The 21,456-nt window shown below is 39.2% G+C and overlaps 1 non-coding gene across 1 annotated transcript; it reads right to left on the bottom strand.

Moving 5' to 3' along the window:
• Positions 1–11,164: 11,164 nt before the first annotated feature.
• LOC145621848 (small nucleolar RNA R71) lies at positions 11,165–11,270 on the bottom strand. The gene has a single exon (XR_014108641.1). It is a non-coding gene; the product is annotated as a small nucleolar RNA R71 (small nucleolar RNA).
• Positions 11,271–21,456: the final 10,186 nt, after the last annotated feature.

Genomic DNA, 21,456 nt, shown 5'->3' with positions numbered 1-21,456 from the left:
GTGCTTGAGTGGGAGTTGGATAGAGCATTCCATATTTTTTGGAAAACTCTTAAACTCCATTTACACTTGGGTTTTGGTTGGACCTGTCTAACTCCAATGTAGCGGACCTAAAAGTCGTGTTCGTCCTTTGTGGGTGGATACCGTTGGAGGCACGGCATTTGCGGTGCTGAAGGCTTTCAAGGAAGAGCCCGTTTTGTGAGGGCGAAGCTCGCTTCAAGGGTATGATTCGTTCTTCCTTTTCTTATGATTATTTATTTATGCTTTATGGTTTTATTAATTACGAGTGGTTCCTTGGGTCGGGGTTGTATTCGCGGTGAGTCGGACTCACCAAACCCCAACAACGGTATCAGAGCCTCGCTCGTTTATTTTTATTATCATGTTTTTCAAGTTTTATTTTGGCTTATTTTTCTGGTTTAAGTTGCTAATTAGATTAGTAGCTCAGTTTTCGCCCAAGACTAGTGAATTTTGGGTGGAAAAGGTGTTTTAGAAGCGTGTTTACCTCTATGGAGCTGTGCTTTTAGCAAAATTCTGACCAGAAATGCCTTTTTCGAGGGATTTTTTGTTTTTGACGAAAATTTTTAAGTCTTTTCTAACCTTGAAATTAATGGCATATTGTGGATTATGTGGTTAATTATTTGCATTATTTTCTGCATTTTAAGTCCCCTTAAAGCACACTTACTTGGTAGTATTTGATGCTTTAAGGTTGATTTATTTTCACATAATTTCAAACTAATTGCTTTTTAGTGTGAAAATTTTATTTTAGAGGCTTCCTAAGTGTTAAAGATTCAATCTTTATTTGTGATAAGTGATTGAAACTTTAAAAACCACTAAATTCCATGTTATTTTGTGTTAAACTTTGTTGTTTTAATCATTTTGAGTTGATTGGAAACATAAAGTTTCAATTTTTGTGATAGAAATTTGGTTATCTTCATGTTGGAAGATATAATTTTCAAGGATTCACAAAATTTAGATGTTGGAATTTTTCATTTGAACATTAAAGTTCATATTTTTCCAACTTCCCCTTACTTTGTCAAATTCTCAAGTTTAATTTAAATTGATTAAATTGAAAGTGAGAAATTGCCTCAATTTTGTTATTGCACCAAGCTAAACCAATTTAATTAAGAATGGTTCTTGGAATTATTTTGGTTATTTGCACTTTAAAATTTTATTAGGTTAGACTTGTTTAAATTTTTTTTTTATTTTGCTCATTAAGTTAGTTCTAAAATTAATTTATAATTAATTAATTATGTCTCGCGAAAAGGGATCAAATCCCGAGGCCATGGCATGCAAAACGAGGCAAAGAACCACCTTTGCTAGCCGGGCTGTATAGTAGCCCGCATGTGGCTGCCAAGGTGGCTGCCCCGTCTTGCGTGCGGCCACACGCGCGGCAGCAGCACACGGGTCGCAGTAGCCCCGTGCGTGCGTGTAGTGGCAGCAGCATATGGCTGCGTGCCGCGGGCCGTGTGTGCGGATTTTTGGGTGTGTGCATATGCTTGTTGCGGTGAGGTGACTAGCCGTAATATGCTTAGTTTGCATGAGCCGCGATTATTGGAGTTTCCTTGGCAAAACGCTTAAAGCGAAAGCCACTTGAAATGCGGTTGGCTTAATGTTGCTTATTTTGCCGTTTTATTTATTTTAATTAATTTTGTTTATTTTAATTAAAATTTTGGGAGGCTAGGCCTCGGTTTTGAGCGGCATTGGCAAAATTTTATTTTGACAAGTTTGGGTGCTACCGACTTAATTAATTAGATTAATTAAGGGAAATTCGGAATTTAGTGGGAGCTTCAATTATTAATGACGTCATTTACATAATTAGTTAAACATCTTTGACTAGTTATAATTAGGCGTGTTAATCGGATTAACCACCTAGATTAGTTACTAGTGCGCGCATTGTTTAAATGCATTTTACTTGTTTGATTTTGTAAATTGCATGGGCCATTCACAAATAGTGAATGGATGAATGGAATGTATATTCTCTTTCACAGGTTTTATGAAATGGCAACTAGTGGGACCCGACTAGGATAGAAAATACGGACTACGTGCCGTTATGTATTTTTGTAAATCTAAATACAGTTTACGCACCGTTAAGTATTTTTGTACTTTAATATTTAGATTATTCCTAGACGTAGACACTAGTATTTGCATAGTTTGGTTAAGTCTTGAAGACGGCATATCTTGGAAGACAAATCCTTGAATTGCAAATGAAGACCTTTTGAAGATTTGAAGAATTCAAGGGGTCATGCTAGTTGCCAATATGCATCTATAATTTCTCTTTATATTTTATGCTTATATTTATGTGAATTATTCGTTAGATGCATGTTTAGGTTTTCTTTATGTTGCGATGATTAGTTAAGTTCACTTAAATCAACCAAGATAGAAATCCTAGGTCCCTAATAATATTGAGTCAAACTTGCCTTTCCAAAACAACACTTACTAACCGGACGAGGGTGATGGTAGGCTACGCCAAAGCGAGGTGCCATCACTTCTCCAAGGCTCATAAGGCACACCGGGTGTGCACGTTGGTTTTGGTTTAACTCATCGGTATGAGTGAGGAGTCCTCACATACCGTGGAAAAAGAGATACATCGTCAAAGATGCATTAGATGCAACGATTGTCTAACCAAGAGTGGCTTAGAACCATTAGCAAGGCAATGCTTACCCTAGAAGATTGAGTGTTTAAGACAAGCCAAAGCATGCTTAACCACTCTTTATTTCTTCGGATCTTGGAATCGCCTTATTTTCATAAAATATGGACAATTTTATGTGTAAATCTAAATAAGCATTGAAAATTTGCATGAATAAAATTCAATCTTATTTAAGTAATTTTGAATGGTTTTTCATTAAAATTCTTTCAATTGTAGAATCATGTCTTCAACCTCAAACAACCAGTTTTCATTACGCTCAATTCTCGACAAGGAGATGTTGAGTGGTACCAATTTCCTTGATTGGCAAAGGAATTTGCGCATCGTTCTTATGCAAGAACAGAAAGAGTATGTCCTTGATGAGGAAATGCCCGAGGCTCCCAATGAGGAGGTAACTCAAGCAGCCCTTAACCGATGGCAAGTAGACGATCGGGATGTCAAGTGCGTAATGCTAGCCACTATGTCTCCTGAACTTCAGAAAACCTTCTTCGAGAAGGAATCGGCCTATGAGATTATTTCTGAGTTACAGAATATGTTTCAAGAACAGGATCGAACTGAAAGGTTTGAAACCCACAGGTAGATCCTCGAGACTAAGCTCAAGAAAGGAGAGCCAATCAGCCCGCATGTGCTCGAAATGATCGGATTATTTGAGAACATGGGAAGGCTTGATACGAGGTATTCAACTGAAATGGCTATTGATATCATTCTCCATTCCCTTCACAAAGGCTATGACCAGTTTAAGATGAACTACAACATGCATAGCATGGAGAAAACCCTCACCGAGCTTCATGGGATGTTGAAGCAAGCTGAGCAGACGCTCAAGGATGAGGGAAGGCATGATATGCTCATGATGAAGAAGGTCAAGCCATTCAAGGGGAAAAAGGAAAGAAGAACTTTCCGCCTAAGACGAAAGCTACCAAAGACAACAAGGAGAAAAAGGTAGCATCTTCTATGTCTGATTCCGAATGCTTCTATTGTAAGAAGAAGGGACATTGGAAGAGAGACTGCCTCAAATTCAAGGAAGATAAGAAGAACAGAACCGTTGCTTCCACATCAGGTATTTACGTTATAGACTTTAACTTCACCTCGGCTTCATGGGTATTAGAAACCGGATGTGGCTCACACCTTTGTTCCGATTCACAGGAACTAAGGAACACTAGGAGGCTAGCGAAGGGAGAGATTGAGCTCCAGGTAGGAAATGGAGCAAGGATTGGTGCTATATCCGTAGGATCTCATAGTTTGTCTTTGCCCACGGGGCTAGTTTTGGAACTTGACAATGTTTATTGTGTTCCCAACATTACCTAAAACATCATTTCAATTTCGGCGTTGGACGCCAAAGGTTTTGAATTTCGAGTTAAAGACCAATCATGTTCTTTTTATCTCGATGATGTTTTATATGGTACGGCACATTCAGAAAATGGTCTTTATGTGTTATCACTAGACAGAGAAATTTATAATGTTAATAAACCTGCAAAGAAAGCTAAGACTACACCGTCTAGTCAAATTTACTTGTGGCATTGTTGTCCTGGCCACATTAACATCAAACGCATCAAGAAACTTCTTCAAGAAGGTATTCTTGACTCGTTTGATTTAGAATCCTTTGAGAATTGCGAAGGATGTTTATTAGGCAAGATGATAAAGCAACCATTCTCCAAGGTAGGAGAAAGGCCTGGTGACTTGTTGGGACTAATACACACCGATGTATTTGATGACCATCTAAAAGAACATGGAATACTTTCAGAGTTGAAACCTCCGGGAACTCCTCAATGGAATGGAGTATTTGAAAGGAGGAATCAAACCCTGTTAGACATGGTCCGATCGACTATGGGTCTTAGTGAACTTCCAATCTCTTTCTGGGGACATGCACTTTTAACTGCGGCACTTACACTGAATCGTGCTCCGTCAAAGTTAGTGGAAAAGACTCCATATGAATTATGGACAATTAAACCGCCAAGGTTGTCTTTTCTCAAGATTTGGGGATGCGAAGCATATGTCAAGAAACTTATTTCTGACAAACTTCATCCGAAATCTGACAAGGTTTACTTTGTGGGTTATCCAAAAGAAACCAAAGGGTATTACTTCTACAACAAATCCGAGAACAAAGTGTTTGTTGCTCGTGATGGTGTCTTTTTGGAGAAGGAACATCTCTCCAAAATGCCAAGTGGGAGGAAAATCGAACTCGACGAAGTTCGAGAGGACGAGAAACAAGGACAAGTTGACAATCAAAGTGCTTACAAAGCAGCTGTTGACATTGGTCAAAGTCAAAATATGCAAAGTCAAACCGACAATGCAAATGCTCAGTCCATTACCCTACGTAGGTCAACTCGGCCATGATCTCAACCTGACAGATATCTTGGTGTTGTATTAACCGAAAATCAGGATATTCTAGTAGTGGATGGAGATGAGCCGGCAACCTACAAGCAAGCTATGACGAGCCCCGACTCTGCAAAATGGCAAGAGGCCATGAAATCCGAAATGGACTGCATGTTTGAAAATCAAGTATGGGACTTGGTTGATTTACCCGTAGGTTACACACCTATCGGATGTAAATGGATTTTTAAGATGAAAATCGACAAAGATGGAAATGTATTCATTTACAAAGCAAGGCTGGTAGCAAAAGGTTACAGGCAAATTCACGGCGTTAATTATGATGAAACCTTTTCTCCAGTTGCTATGCTTAAGTCCGTTTGAATTCTTCTAGCGATTGCTGCATATTACAATTATGAAATATGGCAGATGGACGTCAAAACTGCCTTCCTCAATAAAAATTTTAGAAGAAACTGTGTATGACACAGCCTAAAGGTTTTGTCGACCAGAACAATTCTAAGAAGGTTTGCAAGCTTAAGAAGTCCATTTATGGATTAAAGCAAGCAAGCAGAAGTTGGAATCTGCGATTTGATGAAGCCATCAGTAAGTTTGGTTTATCAAGAATCCAGATGAGTCTTGTGTCTACAAGAAGATCAGTGGGAGTGACATCGCCTTTCTAGTCTTATATGTCGATGACATTTAGCTCATTGGTAATAGCATTCCATTGTTAGAGTCTGTAAAGGCTTGGCTCGAGAAATATTTTTCATTGAAAGACTTGGGAGAGGCTTAGTACATATTAGGCATCAAGATCTATAGGGATAGATCAAAAAGGATGATAGAAATGAGTCAAAGTACTTACATCGATAAGGTACTAGCTCGATTCCAAATGGAAGGATCCAAGAGAGGGCACCTACCTATGTCACATGGCATAACCTTAAGCAAGAAGCAGTGTCCAAAGACACCTGATGAGCGAGGAAGGATGAGTCGTATTCCATATGCTTCGCTTATTGGATCGATCATATATGCCGTGATATGTACTAGGCCAGATGTATCGTATGCCTTGAGTGCTAAGAGCCCATAGCAATCAGACTCAGGAGAGGTGCATTGGACTGCGGCCAAGAATATTCCGAAGTACCTAAAAAGGAACAAGGATAATTCCTAGTCTATGGTGGTAAAGATGAATTGGTTGTAAAGGGATATACCGACGCAAGCTTCCAGACAGACATAGACGACTTCAAGTCACAATCCGGATACATATTATGTTTCAATGGAGGAGCGTTTAGTTGGAAGAGTGCAAAGAAAAGCACAACCGCTGATTCTACAACTGAAGCCGAGTACTTGGCAGCATCTGAGGCAGCAAAGGAGGCAGTTTGGATTCGCAAGTTCATTGATGAACTTGGTGTTGCACTCTCCATCAAGGGTCCAAAAGACCTCTATTATGACAACAATGGAGCTATTGCTCAGGCTAGAGAGCCACGAGAACATTAGAAGGTCAAACATGTCCAGAGGGGATTTCACATGATTCGAGAATGGAAGTCAGAGGGTGAAATCAGAATTTGCAAAGTTGGAACGGATGACAATGTAGCCGATCCACTTACTAAACCTTTGTCTCAAGTGACGCACAACAAACACATTGAGGCAATGGGAATCGGGATTGACGCGCAAAAATAATAATAAATCGACCATATTCCCAATATACCCCTAGCATTGGAGTGCCCCGAGCATCCGAATGCTAGGGGCAAAAATATCCTAGCATAGGTGGCTAGCAAGCACCAAGCCGAGCCTAGCATGGCAGGCTAGGTGCGTGCTAGCAGCCACGGCTAGCAGCCGCAGCACGTGGTGCGTGCAGCAGCTAGCTGCCGCAGCTAGGCGTGCTAGCACAGCAGCACGAGCAGCCGCACACAGCAGCAGCAAGCCCGCCCCAAGTGTGTGGCTAACGCGCACAGCAGCAGCCCGCAACCTGGTGCGGGGCTAAGTGCGGGCTAGGCTCGGGCCGGGCTCGGGCTGGGCTCGTGGCTTGGGCCATATGGCCGGTCACTATGGGAAGCTTGGGGAATATGGGAGCAAGTTGGTGAGGACATGTGGCACAAGGTGAGTATTGAGTGTGGAGCAAGTATGGTCCCCTACTCTCCATGTGGTCCTCACCAACCCATCTCACATGTAATGCCACTTATAGATTTATTATTTGTTTGCAATTTTGATTTAATTTAGCTTTAAATTAATTTGTGGAATTTCATGATCCCACATTGATGGGATAGAAATTCCCACTCATACTTTCCTCTATAAATACCAACCTTGGGATTTGGAGTAAAGTGCTTGAGTGGGAATTAGAAAGAGCATTCCATATTTTTGGGAAAACTCTTAAACCCCATTAACACTTGGGTTTTGGTCGGACCTTGCTAACTCCAAGGTAGCGGACCTAAAAGTCGTGTTTGTCCTTTGTGGGTGGATACCGTTGGAGGCACGGCATTTGCGGTGCTCAAGGCTTTCAAGTAAGAGCCCGTTTTTTGAGGGCGAAGCTCGCTTCAAGGGTATGATTCATTCTTCCTTTTCTTATGATTATTTATTTATGCTTTATGCTTTTATTAATTACGAGTGGTTCGGGGTTGTTTCCGCGGTGAGTCGGACTCACCAAACCCTAACATAGAGGGTGTGGTGACACTAGGCATCGTTTGGGTCGTTGATAGGGGCAGGGAGGTGGCTGTGGTAGTGGTGGAGCTAGGGTCTAGCTTAATTTTTTGTTTTTTTTTTGTTTTTTTTTTGATAAAAAAATTTAAAAAATAATTATTATTGATTGCTAACTATTATTTCTTAAAACAAATTGAAAACTAAAACCTATTTTTTGACCAATCACGTTGTGACACGTGTAAATTAAACTTCATAAACAAAAATTTACCTACTTAACCGATTACAAGTCACTTTGGACCATTTTGAGCAGATTGAGTATAAAGGTCGGATTATTTAAAAGTATCCCAATGGTTTGTGGACGCCCCAAAGGTGGGATTATTTCCAGCAATTTTTCCTTTATGGTTTATTATTGCTAAATTTAATTATCACGTGTTTCATTAACCTAACTATAAATATAGAAGAATTAAACATGTGGGTTGCACATATGATTTTTATTATAAACTAATTAGCACATAATTTGCTGTAACTAAAATGAGAGACCTTATGAAAAGACAGTTCAGCATCTTAAATTTATACGGAAAGAAGTTTCTGGAATGAAAAGTGGATGCAATGATGAATTTGAAAATGCAAGGCTTGGAGCACACTGTTAAAGAAAATAAAAGTCTTTCTAGTCAAACAACTGATACTATCACTTTTGAAATGGCAGCAGTAAAACTTATTACTGAACAAGATAAGACAAAAGCCTTAGTGTTGTTAAGGCAGCATTTCCATGAAGGCCTTAAAATTGAGTACATGATGGTTGAAGATCCCAAAGAATTATGGGATTGCCTTAATGAATGGACACCACAAAAGGGTTCTCCTTCCTAAGGCATTATTTGACTGGACAAATTTACAGTTTCAGGATTTCAAATCTGTAACTGATTATAATTCAACCATACATGAGATAGTATCTATATTGAGATACTGTGATCATCTCGTAACCGATGAACAAATGATTGAAAAAACACTCACTACCTTTCGTGCAAGCAACATACTTTTGCACGAACTATATCGTGAAAGATGTTTCAAAAGTTTAATGAATAAATGAGTGTATTGCTTGTTGCAAAACAAAATAGTGAACTTCTATTGAAAAATCATAATCTTAGACCAACTAGGTCTTTGGCCACTCATCATGAGACAAATGCAACAAATTCTTATTTACCTGAGGCAAATGCTACACGAAGAGGTCGACGTAGAAATTACAATGATCGTGGAAATTATTGCGGATGTGGTTATGGTCGTGGTAGAAACAATTTTCAAAGAAACAGTAATTTCAAAAATTTTAAAAAACAAAAGGGACAGTCATCTGAAAGCCCCAAACAAACTCCTTCAAAAGGAAAAGACACATGTTACAGATGTGGCATGACAGTGATGAGTGACATTTATAGCACTCATTTGATCTCTTTTTGGATGAATTTCATTTCAATTTATTACTCTCTTCTTTAGTTTTCCTTAGTTTTATTCTTATTTTCTTCATTTTTATGCCTTTTGTAGTTAGTTTCTTTATTTTATGCATTTTCTAGTTTACTTGTTATTTTTCCCTTTTACATGCTTTTTATCCTTTGTTTGTAGGTTGTGATTGATTGTCCAAGAATTCCCGAGCTTCTTCTCCATTGTCTTTCATTGTTTTTCATGCCTAATGCTTGTGCAAAGAGTTTCAAGTCAAAGGGGGATCCAAGGAGCATGCTTCAAGGCCTTGTATATGTTCTTTTCATGGCTTATATTCTTCAAGAATTCCAAGGAAGTTGTTGCCTACCTTGTCCTCCATCATCATCATCATCTAGGATGTGTGCACCACTTGAGCTAGGACGAAGAGAAGAAGAGGGGCTACCCAGTTTGGTGCGGGCGCACTCGGGGAGTGTGCGGCCGCACATATGTCGAGTGCGGCCCCACACCAGGTGCGTGCGGGCGCACCTTTCTGGGTGTGTCCTGTGCGCACTTCTCTCTCTCCTCCAAGCGCCCGCACTAGCGTGGGTCTATTTTTGGACGTCAATCCTAACTTCCCCTTTGTATTTATAGTTATTTCTTTCCATTTTTAGGGGGGGGAATTAGATCTTCATTAGTTAGAATTAGATTAGATTAGATCTTAGAGAGAGAAAAACACTAGTTCTTAGCTTTTTAGAGAGAGAAAATGTGGGTTTGATGATTGATGATTGAAGATTGCTACATTTGATTTGATTTCTATCAAGTTTGTAAGGATTCTTTACTCTTTAATGCATTTAATGTTTGATTTCATTAGTATTGTTGTTTGATTTGGTTGATTAATAGTTTGATTGATTTGGATTGAATTTGTTGGTTTCAATTGATGAATTTGGGTATGATGATTAGTTTAGCTTTGATTTTGATGTTTTTCATGGATTGTGAGTAGTTTTATTGCTAGAGTAGTGGTGAAGCATGTATTGATGATGAATTGAGATTAATTTGGGGAAGTTGATTGAGTTGATAATGTGATTAAATTGGTTGATTGATTTTGTGCATGTGTGTGCTTGATTAGGCTTGATCACCCTTGTTATTCACACTAGATTGCATTGTGAGTTCACATTGATACGAACCATTGATTTGTGGCTTACATTTACTCGATTGAGATATCTTGTGATGTTTCCTAGCTAGTGTTTGATGTAGTTGGCGCTAATTAGACCTCTAGGAGAATAGCATGATGTGCTCTTTCGGTTGCAATTTCGTTTTTCCCTCACATTGCTTGACTTGATTGGTTGATTTCCCAAGTTGATTGAACTTCATTGTTGATGCATGTGGATCCATTCCCCTAGTGCCTTTGCATTTGATTAGTACAAGCTTTTTGCATTGTTTAGCATAGTCTTAGTTCCTACCATAAACCCCTCGCTTGACTTCGGAGTAGCTTGACACTAGGCAATATACATTTAACCTCCATTCCTTTGGGTTCGACCTTGACTTACCACTACACTTCATAGGGGTTTGTTGAGTTACAAATATTGTTTGATTGGGTGGGGTGGTAGCTTAACGACCTACCGTTCTTACACCCACCAAAATGGCGCCGTTGCCGGGGAATGGTGCTTTGAGTGCATGTTGTTGTTGAGTCTATTCCACTTTATTTGCAAAATACAAAAAGATTTTACACTTTAGGATACACTTGTAGCCGTACTACTAATATTTTCCTTGAGTTTTGTATGCATAGATCCCAAGCCATGGGAGGAAATACAAGAGTTGCCTTGAAGGAACTAGGAGTGCCCGGTGCATATAGGTTTGAGAGCGGCATAGCTCCACCTACAACACCGGCCAACGACTTTGAAATTCGGCCGGCAATGATCACCCTAATTGAGAGGAGACAATATAGTGGGGCTAAGAATGAGAGCCCATTGAACCATCTTAAGGATTTTGAAAAATATTGTAACACAATCAAGGTCAATGGAGTGTCTCAAGAGTTTATCCGTCTTAAGTTGTTCCCTTTTTCTCTCATAGGAAGATCTTTGGAATGGTTAGATAAACAAGTGAAGCCCAATTCTTTGAAAACTTGGGATGATGTCACCAAAGCTTTCTTGTTCCGTTTCTATCCTCAAAAGAAAACGGCGGAGGCAAGAGCTTTGATTCAAGGGTTCAAGCAAAAGCCAAATGAAAGTCTCTATGAAGCATGGGAAAGATTTAAGGATTATCAAAGAGAGTGTCCACACCATGGGATTCCTACCTATCAAATCATACATATCTTCTATGGTGGGTTGAGCTTTCATGGGAGAACAAGTCTGGATGCCGGAGCCGGAGGCCCAATCATGAACAAAACGGAAGAAGAAGTGGTTGATGCAATTGATGAAGTGGTTCGTCATTACATGAATTGGTAAGAAGTGGAGAGAGAGCCAACAAGCAAGGGTTGCTCAATCGAACAAATTAGTGCCATCAATGATTTGACTACTTTGATTGCGGATTTAGGGAAAGAAGTTGTGTCACTTAAAGAAAAGCTTGAGAAGCCCCCTTCCCAAGCTCCAATTCTTCCCTCCCAAATTAAGGGGAGAGGTACATCTTCTCACCCTAACTCTAATCTTTCTTGTTGTTGCATGATTGTAGAATGTTGGCCTTGTGAACTATGTGGAATGAATGATCATGATGCTTCTATGTGCTCAAATGTTCCTTGTGATGAATGTGATGGAATTGAAATAGAACATGTGAATTATATCAATGATCATGCTTGTGAACCTAGAATTGATGTTCAAAGGAATGTTGGAAATAGGAATTATCATATGACTCATGATAATTATAACCAAAATGGAGGTTGTAGAAATAATGGATACCAAGGGGTTCATGGTAACTATAACCATCATGGTTGTAATGGTCATGGTCATGGCCAAAGACATGGGGGTCATAATCAAGGTTATGATAACTATGGTCAACAAAGGAGCCAAAATCAAACTAGGGGTAATTGGAATAATCAAACTAGGGGATATTTTCTAGCAAATTTTCAAAGAGGTTCCCCAATTGATTTAGTTCCAAATGCTCACAGTTCAAGTGATAATTCCTATGATCAATCATTTTCTTCTAGGGAATTTTTGGAAAAAGTTATTGAGAAACAAGCCAAAACATTGGAAACTTGTATGGCTTTGAGTGAGGAGAAGTTTAATCACATGTTGGCTGATAACAAGGATTTAAGTGAAAAACTTTCTCAATTGACTAGAGTGTTTAAGGATTATGCAAACTCTTCTTCTTTGACTCCACCTAGCCTAGATTCTAGGAACCCTATGGATGCCATTGTTAGTAGAAGTGGTAGGGTCCTTGAGGGAGGTGTGCCTAAGAAGAGTGTTGCTAGAGAGAGCACTAGTAAGAACCCCATTGAAGTTAAAGGTGATGAATGTCCTTTGAGTGAAAATATTGATGAGGAACGAGTAGAGAAGTGATAGAGAAAGAGAAAGAGGTTTGCAAACCAAAGCTTCCCTATCCCCAAAGATATAATGGATATAAGTTGGATGAGCAATTTGGGAAATTTGTAGAGATGCTTAAGCAACTTCATCTAACTCTTCCTTTCACTGATGTTGTTTAACAAATGCCAAACTATGCTAAGTTCCTTAAGGAGATTTTGAGTGGAAAAAGGACTTGTGATATGATGGAGACAATTAGCCTTACCGAACATTGTAGTGCAATTATCATGAACAAGATGCCTCCTGAGTTGAAGGATCCCGGAAATTTTTCCATCCCTTGTGCCATTAACAAGACTCAAATTGATAATGCCTTATGTGACTTAGGAGCTAGTGTTAGCCTTATGCCATATTCGGTTTATCAAAGATTAGGTCTAGGAGAACTTCTACCTTCCAAGATTACTTTGCAATTAGCCGATAGGTTGATTAAGATTCCTAAGGGGAAGGTAGAAGATGTGCCTTTGAGGGTTGGGAAATTTGTTATTCCGGTTGATTTTGTAGTGTTGGATATGGATGAAGATGCTACAATACCTATCATCTTAGGTAGACCATTCCTTGCTAAATCGGGGGCTATGATAGATGTTAAAAGTGCTAAGATTTCTCTTAAGATTAGAGAGGAGGTAGTTGAATTTGATTTGAATGAAGGAATTAAATATCCCTCTTCTTCTTTTGAGAATTGCATGAGAGTTGAAGTGCTTGATAATATTGTGAATTCCATGCATGAGTACTTGCTCACATCTAACGATCCTCTTGAGTGTGTTTTGTTAAATAAGGAAAAGATAGGTATCCCAAGCAAGGAAGTGCAATTGTATGAAGATTTGCTTGATGGAGGCAATATAGGGAGTGATGAAGAAATTTGTATGGGGATATCAAGTTAAGATGCTTTGCAAGTGGCCTCAACCAAAGAAGGTAAAGGTGTTCCCATGGTAGAGCTCAAACCTATACCATCACACCTTAGGTATGAATTCCTAGGCCCTAATTCTACATATCCCATTATTGTTAGTGCATCCTTGAGTGAGAGCCAAGCTTAAGCGTTATGTGGTGTTTTGAGAAAGCACCAAGGTGCTTTGGGGTACACAATTGATGATCTTAAAGGCATAAGCCCCGCTTTGTGTACACACCACATAACACTTGAGGAGGGCACCCTACCTTCTATTGAACGACAAAGGAAGCTACATCCCCAAATGGGAGAAGTAGTTAAGAAAGAGATCACCAAGCTTTTGGATGCGGGAATCATATTCCCCATCTCAAGCTCAAGGTGGGTCTCCCCCGTGCATGTCGTTCCTAAGAAGGGGGGTATGACCGTAGTTAAGAACGAGAAAGGTGAACTCATTCCAACTAGAACGGTCACCGGTTGGAGGATGTGTATAGACTATAGACGTCTAAACACATCAACTAAGAAGGATCACTTCCCTCTCCCTTTTATTGACCAAATGCTCGAAAGGTTGACTAGGCACAAATTCTATTGCTTCCTTGATGGATATTCGGGATTCTTTCAAATTCCTATTCATCCCGAGGATCAAGAAAAGACAACCTTCACATGCCCCTATGATACTTTTGCATATAGAAGAATGCCCTTTGGATTGTGTAATGCTCCGGCGACTTTTTAAAGGTGTATGATGAGCATTTTGGGGACATGCTTAAAGAAGAAATGGAAGTTTTCATGGATGACTTTTCCATGGGAGGAGTTTCATTATTTGTGGATTGCCTCAAAAATCTTGAAAAATGTCTTGAGAGATGTGAGAAGGTCAATTTGGTGCTTAATTGGGAAAAATGCCACTTTATGTTGGAGGAAGGGATTGTGCTTGGCCACAAGATTTCTCATAAAGGCATTGAAATTGACAAAGCTAAGATTGAGGTAATAGAGAAGTTGCCCCCTCCGGTTAATGTGAAAGGAGTGAGATCGTTTTTGGGTCATGCCGGGTTTTATAGACGGTTTATCAAGGACTTTTCTCTCATTCCTAAGCCTTTAAATGATCTTCTCCAAAAAGATGTTGATTTTGTCTTTGATGATGCTTGTTTGGAAGCTTTTAATAGATTGAATAAAGCTTTGACTTCTACTCCTATTGTCCAAGCCCCTAGATGGGATTTGCCTTTTGAGCTTATGTGTGATGCAAGTGATACGACCATAGGAGGTGTGTTGGGTCAAATAATTGATAAAAAGCTTCATGTCATCTATTATATGTCGAAGACCCTTAATGGTGCTCAAAGAAATTATACAACAACGGAAAAGGAATTCTTGGCTATTGTTCATTCTTTTGAGAAATTCCGTTGTTATTTGTTGGGGTCTAAGACTATAGTCTTCACCGATCATGCGGCTTTGAAGTATCTCTTTGGAGAAAAGGAATCCAAACCGAGGTTGATTCGTTGGGTCCTTGAGCTTCAATCTTTTGATCTTGAGATCCGGGATAAAAAAAGGTGCGGAAAATATTGTTGCGGATCATTTGTCTAGACTTGAGGATTTTCAAGTTCAAGATGATGGGTGCCCTATAGAGGACCGGATGTTGGATGATTCGTTATATGTTATCAAGGTGCGGGAAATGAATGTCCCACACTCTTTTTCCAAGTGTTCAATGAAGATTATTCTATTCCCCTCTCATACCTCAACAAGATGTTCCATTTCCCGGAGCCCATCGAGGGTGTACCTTTGATTTATCCGGCTTATGAAACACTTCATAACGACCATAACTACGATGAAAATGATCGGTGGGATAGCATTTCTCAAGAGGAAGCCTATCATGCTCAAACTTTAAAGTCGGCTTCTATAATCCATGGTGCGATGCGCTACTTTAGCCGCATCCTTACTTATGCCTTCTTCTCCAAGGAATCTCTTAGAGCCATGTCTCAAGAACAACTAAGTTGGTTATGGTTAGCAAGTCAACCTAAGGATGAGGAAGTGGAGGTGATCGACTTTGCTAGGCACTTGCTCGACCGTTTTATCGACATTAGGGACAGTTTCTTTCTCTTGGGGAGCATACAAATTGGTGGTATGATTACTATTATTGTGTTGTCACTTAATAAAAAGTATGCGTCCATGATTGGGAAGCTTAAGGAGATTAAAGATCCAAGCGAGTAGACTCCATCCTATTTGTTGGGCACGTTTGCCTTAATCAATCAAAAGTTCATTGAGCGCACCATCATGGAAGATTTGTTCATTTGGAAGGTGTCTAGGACCACCGATTGGTGCCTTATCCCCTACGAAGGATCTATGGTGAGGGACATGACTTCACTCTACCCTTGGAAGCCGTGCAAGAGGGATATTCCAAGTTCTCTTCGTCGAGTTTCCTTGCCTCCTTCAGGAAGTGCTCCCCAAAATTCTAAGGCTTCATCATCCAAGGGAGGTAACCCTAGTACTTCTTCTCTTACTCCTCTTTCTCCCTCTTCTCTTTCCTTGCATGACATGTCTAGCTTGCATGATAAGATTGATGCCCTTACTTTTGCCTTATCTTCTTCCTCTTCTATGGGGAATGGTTGTTTGGAGGGTAGCTATAACTATCATGCTAGGAGGGTATATGATTTACATGTTTCTAGGGGGGAAATTGAGCCTTATGTGAACTACCCGTACCTCCCGGTCCAAGAGGGCCCTGTCCCACAGTGGGAGCCTTATGACAAGGTTGTGGGGCCCCGTCTTTGTTATCCCTATTGGGAGGGTCCACATGTGGCACATAGTGCCATTCGTGGGACCTCTAGGGAGGATTATGATTACAAGAGGCCGGGAGGGTGTGACTGGACTTATGATCAAGCTAACCCTGCTCCTTTCCCATCCCCTGAGACTGAGGGGAGGTGGGGTCATTCGGGCCCACTTGTTTTGGATGATTGGTCTGAGTATTTTGCTGCTGATGCCCTTAGGAGGTTGGGTAGGGCTAAGGGGAAGGATGTTGTTTCTCGTGTTGATTGTAACATGGGTGGGGGGAGCTCTAGTTCTACCCCCTACTTTAGTGCCGAGTGAGCCATGTTGGCTTCCCCCTCTCCATATGCTTGTTTTATGATTGTGTTTCTTGTTTGCCCTATGGTTGGGATTAGCTGGAGGGAGGGGTAGCTCATATCTAGCTTGGGGGAGTTGGTTTAGGTTGGTTGTGTTTTGCATGTCCTCCTCCTTGCTAGTGGTTCATTTAGCATTATTCATTCTTAGCCTCCGTGTCCTCTTTCTGATCTGATGTCTCTGTGATGATTTCTCTGATGATTTCTCTGATGATGACTTACTTTGATTCCCTATTTATCTGCTCTGCCGTTGTTCTGACGATTCTTGTTGATGATGATGTTTCCTTTTAGTTGATATGATGTTTCACTGTCTCTGATATATATTTTTGATTTACTGTCGTTATGCTGCCGAATTTTCGGCTGGTTTCATTTGGAAGTTACTAACAATTTTCTTTGTATATAGATTCTTTTATTTTTCTTTTTCTCACTTGGTTTCTTGAAGAAGCTTTTGGTTACGAAATGCAACGAGGTGGTTTCTACTTGCTTCGTTAATTTTTGCTAAGCTTGGAGCCCGGTGAGACCTTTCTTATTTTTCTCTTTATTTTCCTTGGTTGCATAGAATAGGATTAGTTTAAGGGAAGTTGAATGGTTCGAGGATGGATGCTTGTTAACACGTAATGTGTTTGGGATCGATGACGATGATGTCGATCGGTCACTTGTTTGTCGATTGGGATTCTTATGTGTTTAACTTGCTTTCTAGTCCATTTCATACTATTTCTCCTTCTTTTCCTTTTCTATGTCTCCATTTCTTTTCTTTTATTTTCTTTTACTTTCCTTTCCTTTTATTTTCTTTTATTTTTCTTTTTATTTGTGGTGTGATTTTGAGGCTTTATTTTTCATTTTTCATATGAAATGAACTTTGTACATTGGACTTGTCTTTTGCATGATTTTCTTCTTAGGTTGTAACGGTATGCACGGTTTGAGACTATGTTTGGTTGACTCTAGGATAGGTGTATGCTAGGGTAGTTGGTTTGAACTAGAAGGATCATGAAGCCGGATTCTACTTGTTTGTGGCATGCTTGGTAGTTGCTCCCTATCGTCAATTTGACACCAATAGTGACTTTTTGCTACATCCATGTGAAGTTCATTGTTTTTCAAGCCTTCAACATTCTTTGTATGAGCGGCGTCGATCCTTAACTATGCACACCTAATCTAATAAAGCTTGATGTATGATTCTTAAACCCGAGACCGAACTTTCTAGGAAGGACAAAGGCACCTTTTTCGGGGTGGTATTTTTCATTTTTGTTATATTTTGTTATTTTCTTTATTTTTGGGTTTACATTTGCCTTCTTGCAACCATTTGAACCTTATCCCTTCTTTTCAAGCCACATCTTTAGATCTTTGGCCTTTGTTTCATTTTCTTTCTTTTCTTGGTTTTTGTGAACCAATTGATCATACTTGATGGAGTTTGTGGTGGAGGAGTTGTGATGTTTGGTTCTTATGAAAGCAAGATTGTGTTATGAATTCTTTGTGAATAAAAGCAAATGAGTATGAGTAAAGGCCGTCCTATGTCATAAAAGGCATGGACTAATAAGTTGCATTTAAGAAAGAGCCGTCCAAATTAAGAAAAAGGCAAGGACATTGAAAATTCTAGTTAAAGAAAAACAAAAGAAAAAAATTGAAAAAAGTGAAAAATTCTAAATTATTTTGATGTATTCTTTTCTCCTTCTAAGCATCGAGGACAATGCTCCATTTTAGCTTGGGGGAGAAGCGCATACGCTTTTTGTGTATATCTTTGTGATCTATAGCTTTGAATAAGCTTGGGGGTGTGAGTATTTTTGTTTGGATTGGTGTTTACTTGATTGTGATTCTAAGAAAACCACCAAATTTTAAATTTTTAGCCTACCTTCACCCTTATTGCCTTACGTTACAACCTTTGGGAAAGACTTTTCGACCTAGATAGTTGAGTCACTATTCGGGGGAGGGCATCATGGGTCATTGCCTAAGGAAAGGGGATGCATAGTCGAGATTGTCGAGTAGCCTAAATAAAATTCTTTTTCCGGTTCCTACGAGGATTCATTGGGATACTCACTAAGGGGAGATATGAGACAAGTGGGGAGAACGCGGTAAGATTGTTTGGGATGAACGTGGATTGTGATGTGTAGTTCCTATGCCTAGCATACCCTATGTTTCAATCAACCTTAGATATCTTGAAAAGTGCATACCTTAACTACTTGAGAAAGATTGTCATTCGTTTGCATTATAGTCTTTATGTGAGTTCATTTCGCAAAGGTTTGTTTTCATTTTCCTTTCTTTTATTTTCATGGTTTGCCTCATTGATGTTTGGTGGAGAGTTATGGGTCAAACTCTTAAGATACCCTTACGAGACCTCACTCGTCCTCATAGGCGACTTGAGGGTTTAAAGGGCTTGTTGTAGCTAAAAGCAACCGTGATTCCTATGACAGTGAGTCTTAGTGTATATTCTTATCTTGAGTCTTTCTTTTTCATTTTCGAAAAATTTTTCATCCTTGATCTTTCTTGCTTTGTTTTGCTCGAGGACGAGCAAAAGTTTAGCTTGGGGGAATTTGATGAGTGACATTTATGGCACTCATTTGATCTCTTTTTGGATGAATTTCATTTCATTTTATTACTCTCTTCTTTAGTTTTCCTTAGTTTTATTCTTATTTTCTTCATTTTATGCTTTTTGTAGTTAGTTTCTCTATTTTATGCATTTTCTAGTTTACTTGTTATTTTTCCCTTTTACTTGCTTTTTATCCTTTGTTTGTAGGTTGTGATTGATTGTCCAAGAATTCCCGAGCTTCCTCTCCATGGTCTTTGATTGTTTTTTATGCCTAATGCTTGTGCAAAGAGTTTCAAGTCAAAGGGGGATCCAAGGAGCATGCTTCAAGGCCTTGTATATGTTCTTTTCATGGCTTATATTCTTCAAGAATTCCAAGGAAGTTGTTGCCTACCTTGTCCTCCGTCATCATTATCTAGGATGTGTGCACCACTTGAGCTAGGACGAAGAGAAGAAGAGGGGCTACCCAGTTTGGTGCGGGCGCACTCGGGGAGTGTGCGGCCGCACATATGTCGAGTGCAGCCCCACACCAGATGCGTGAGGGCGCACCTTTCTGGGTGTGTCCCGTGCGCAGTTCTCTCTCTCCTCCGAGCGCCCGCACCGGCGTGGGTCTATTTTGGACGTCAATCCTAACTTCCCCTTTGTATTTGTAGTTATTTCTTTCCATTTTTAGGGGGGGAATTAGATCTTCATTAGTTAGAATTAGATTAGATTAGATCTTAGAGAGAGAAAAACACTAGTTCTTAGCTTTTTAGAGAGAGAAAATGTGGGTTTGATGATTGATGATTGAAGATTGCTTCATTTGATTTGATTTTTATCAAGTTTGTAAGGATTCTTTACTCTTTAATGCAATTTAATGTTTGATTTCATTAGTATTGTTGTTTGATTTGGTTGATTAATAGTTTGATTGATTTGGATTGAATTTGTTGGTTTCAATTGATGAATTTGGGTATGATGATTAGTTTAGCTTTGATTTTGATGTTTTTCATGGATTGTGAGTAGTTTTATTGCTAGGGTAGTGGTGAAGCATGTATTGATGATGAATTGAGATTAATTTGGGGAAGTTGATTGAGTTGATAATGTGATTAAATTAGTTGATTGATTTTGTGCAAGTGTGTGCTTGATTAGGCTTGATCACCCTTGTTATTCACACTAGATTGCATTGTGAGTTCACATTGATACGGACCGTTGATTTGTGGCTTACATTTACTCGATTGAGATATCTTGTGATGTTTCCTAGCTAGTCTTTGATGTAGTTGGCGCTAATTTGACCTCTAGGAGAATAGCATGATGTGCTCTTTTGGTTGCAATTTCGATTTTCCCTCACATTGCTTGACTTGATTGGTTGATTTCCCAAGTTGATTGAACTTCATTGTTGATGCATGTGGATCCATTCCCCTAGTGCCTTTGCATTTGATTAGTACAAGTTTTTTGCATTGTTTATCTTAGTCTTAGTTCTTACCATAAACCCCTCACTTGACTTCGGAGTAGCTTGACACTAGGCAATATAAATTCAACCTCCATTCCTTTGGGTTCGACCTTGACTTACCACTACACTTCATAGGGGTTTGTTGAGTTACAAATATTGTTTGATTGGGTGGGGTGGTAGCCCAAGAACCTACCGTTCTTACACATACCAGACAGGGCATTGGGGATGTACTTGTCCTACGGTCAAACACTTGATATAACTTTACCAGGCTTCTGTTAAAGGCAAAGAGAATGTAGAAGCAAATTATGTTAACGAAGAAAATGCTCCTTGTCCCAGCCTTGACGTATCTGATTATTTCATGGATAATGTTGAAATTGGAAATGATTCCATCCTTGGAGAAAATAACAATGCTTAGGTTTCCCATCTACTAATGTAACATATATTATGTTATAATGTATTTCCTTTATGTCTTGTATTTTAAATTTCTAGTCATGTACTTTTAATTCCTATCATCAATAAAAGTTTGTATGATATTATTCTAAACTAATCTCAAATTTATTTATGATATGGATCTGCCTGAAGTTAGTTTCGAATATCAATGTCTTTTGGACAGTGGAACAACACATACTATCTTGAAGGATAGAAAATATTTTCATAACTAAATTTGTTTCAAGAAAATGTAAACACTATTTCTAGGTTAGCAAAATTAATTAAAGGATCTGGAAAGGCTTGTATAATACTTCCAAATGGGAAAAAATTGATAATCAATAATGCCTTATATTCAAGTAAAACTCGAAGAATTCTCATAAGCTTTAAAGATGTACGCCAAAACGGCTATCATTTACAAACAATGACAACATATCAAAAAGAATATACATGTGACAAGGGAATAAACGCATCGTCAATTGTCTATCCCTAGATCAAATACAAGTTATACAACCTAAACAAACCTAATACGAGTATAAGGCAAGCATAGAGGTCGAACCACAGAGAACGGATAAACACCACCAAATGTTATCGACAATTAAGCTAGTCC

The sequence above is a fragment of the Chenopodium album genome, chromosome 27 (assembly GCF_948465745.1).
Source record: "Chenopodium album chromosome 27, dcCheAlbu1.1, whole genome shotgun sequence".
Lineage (NCBI taxonomy): Eukaryota > Viridiplantae > Streptophyta > Magnoliopsida > Caryophyllales > Amaranthaceae > Chenopodium > Chenopodium album.
Note: the sequence above shows the minus strand (reverse complement) of the source record. Positions and strands in the feature narration are given on the sequence as shown.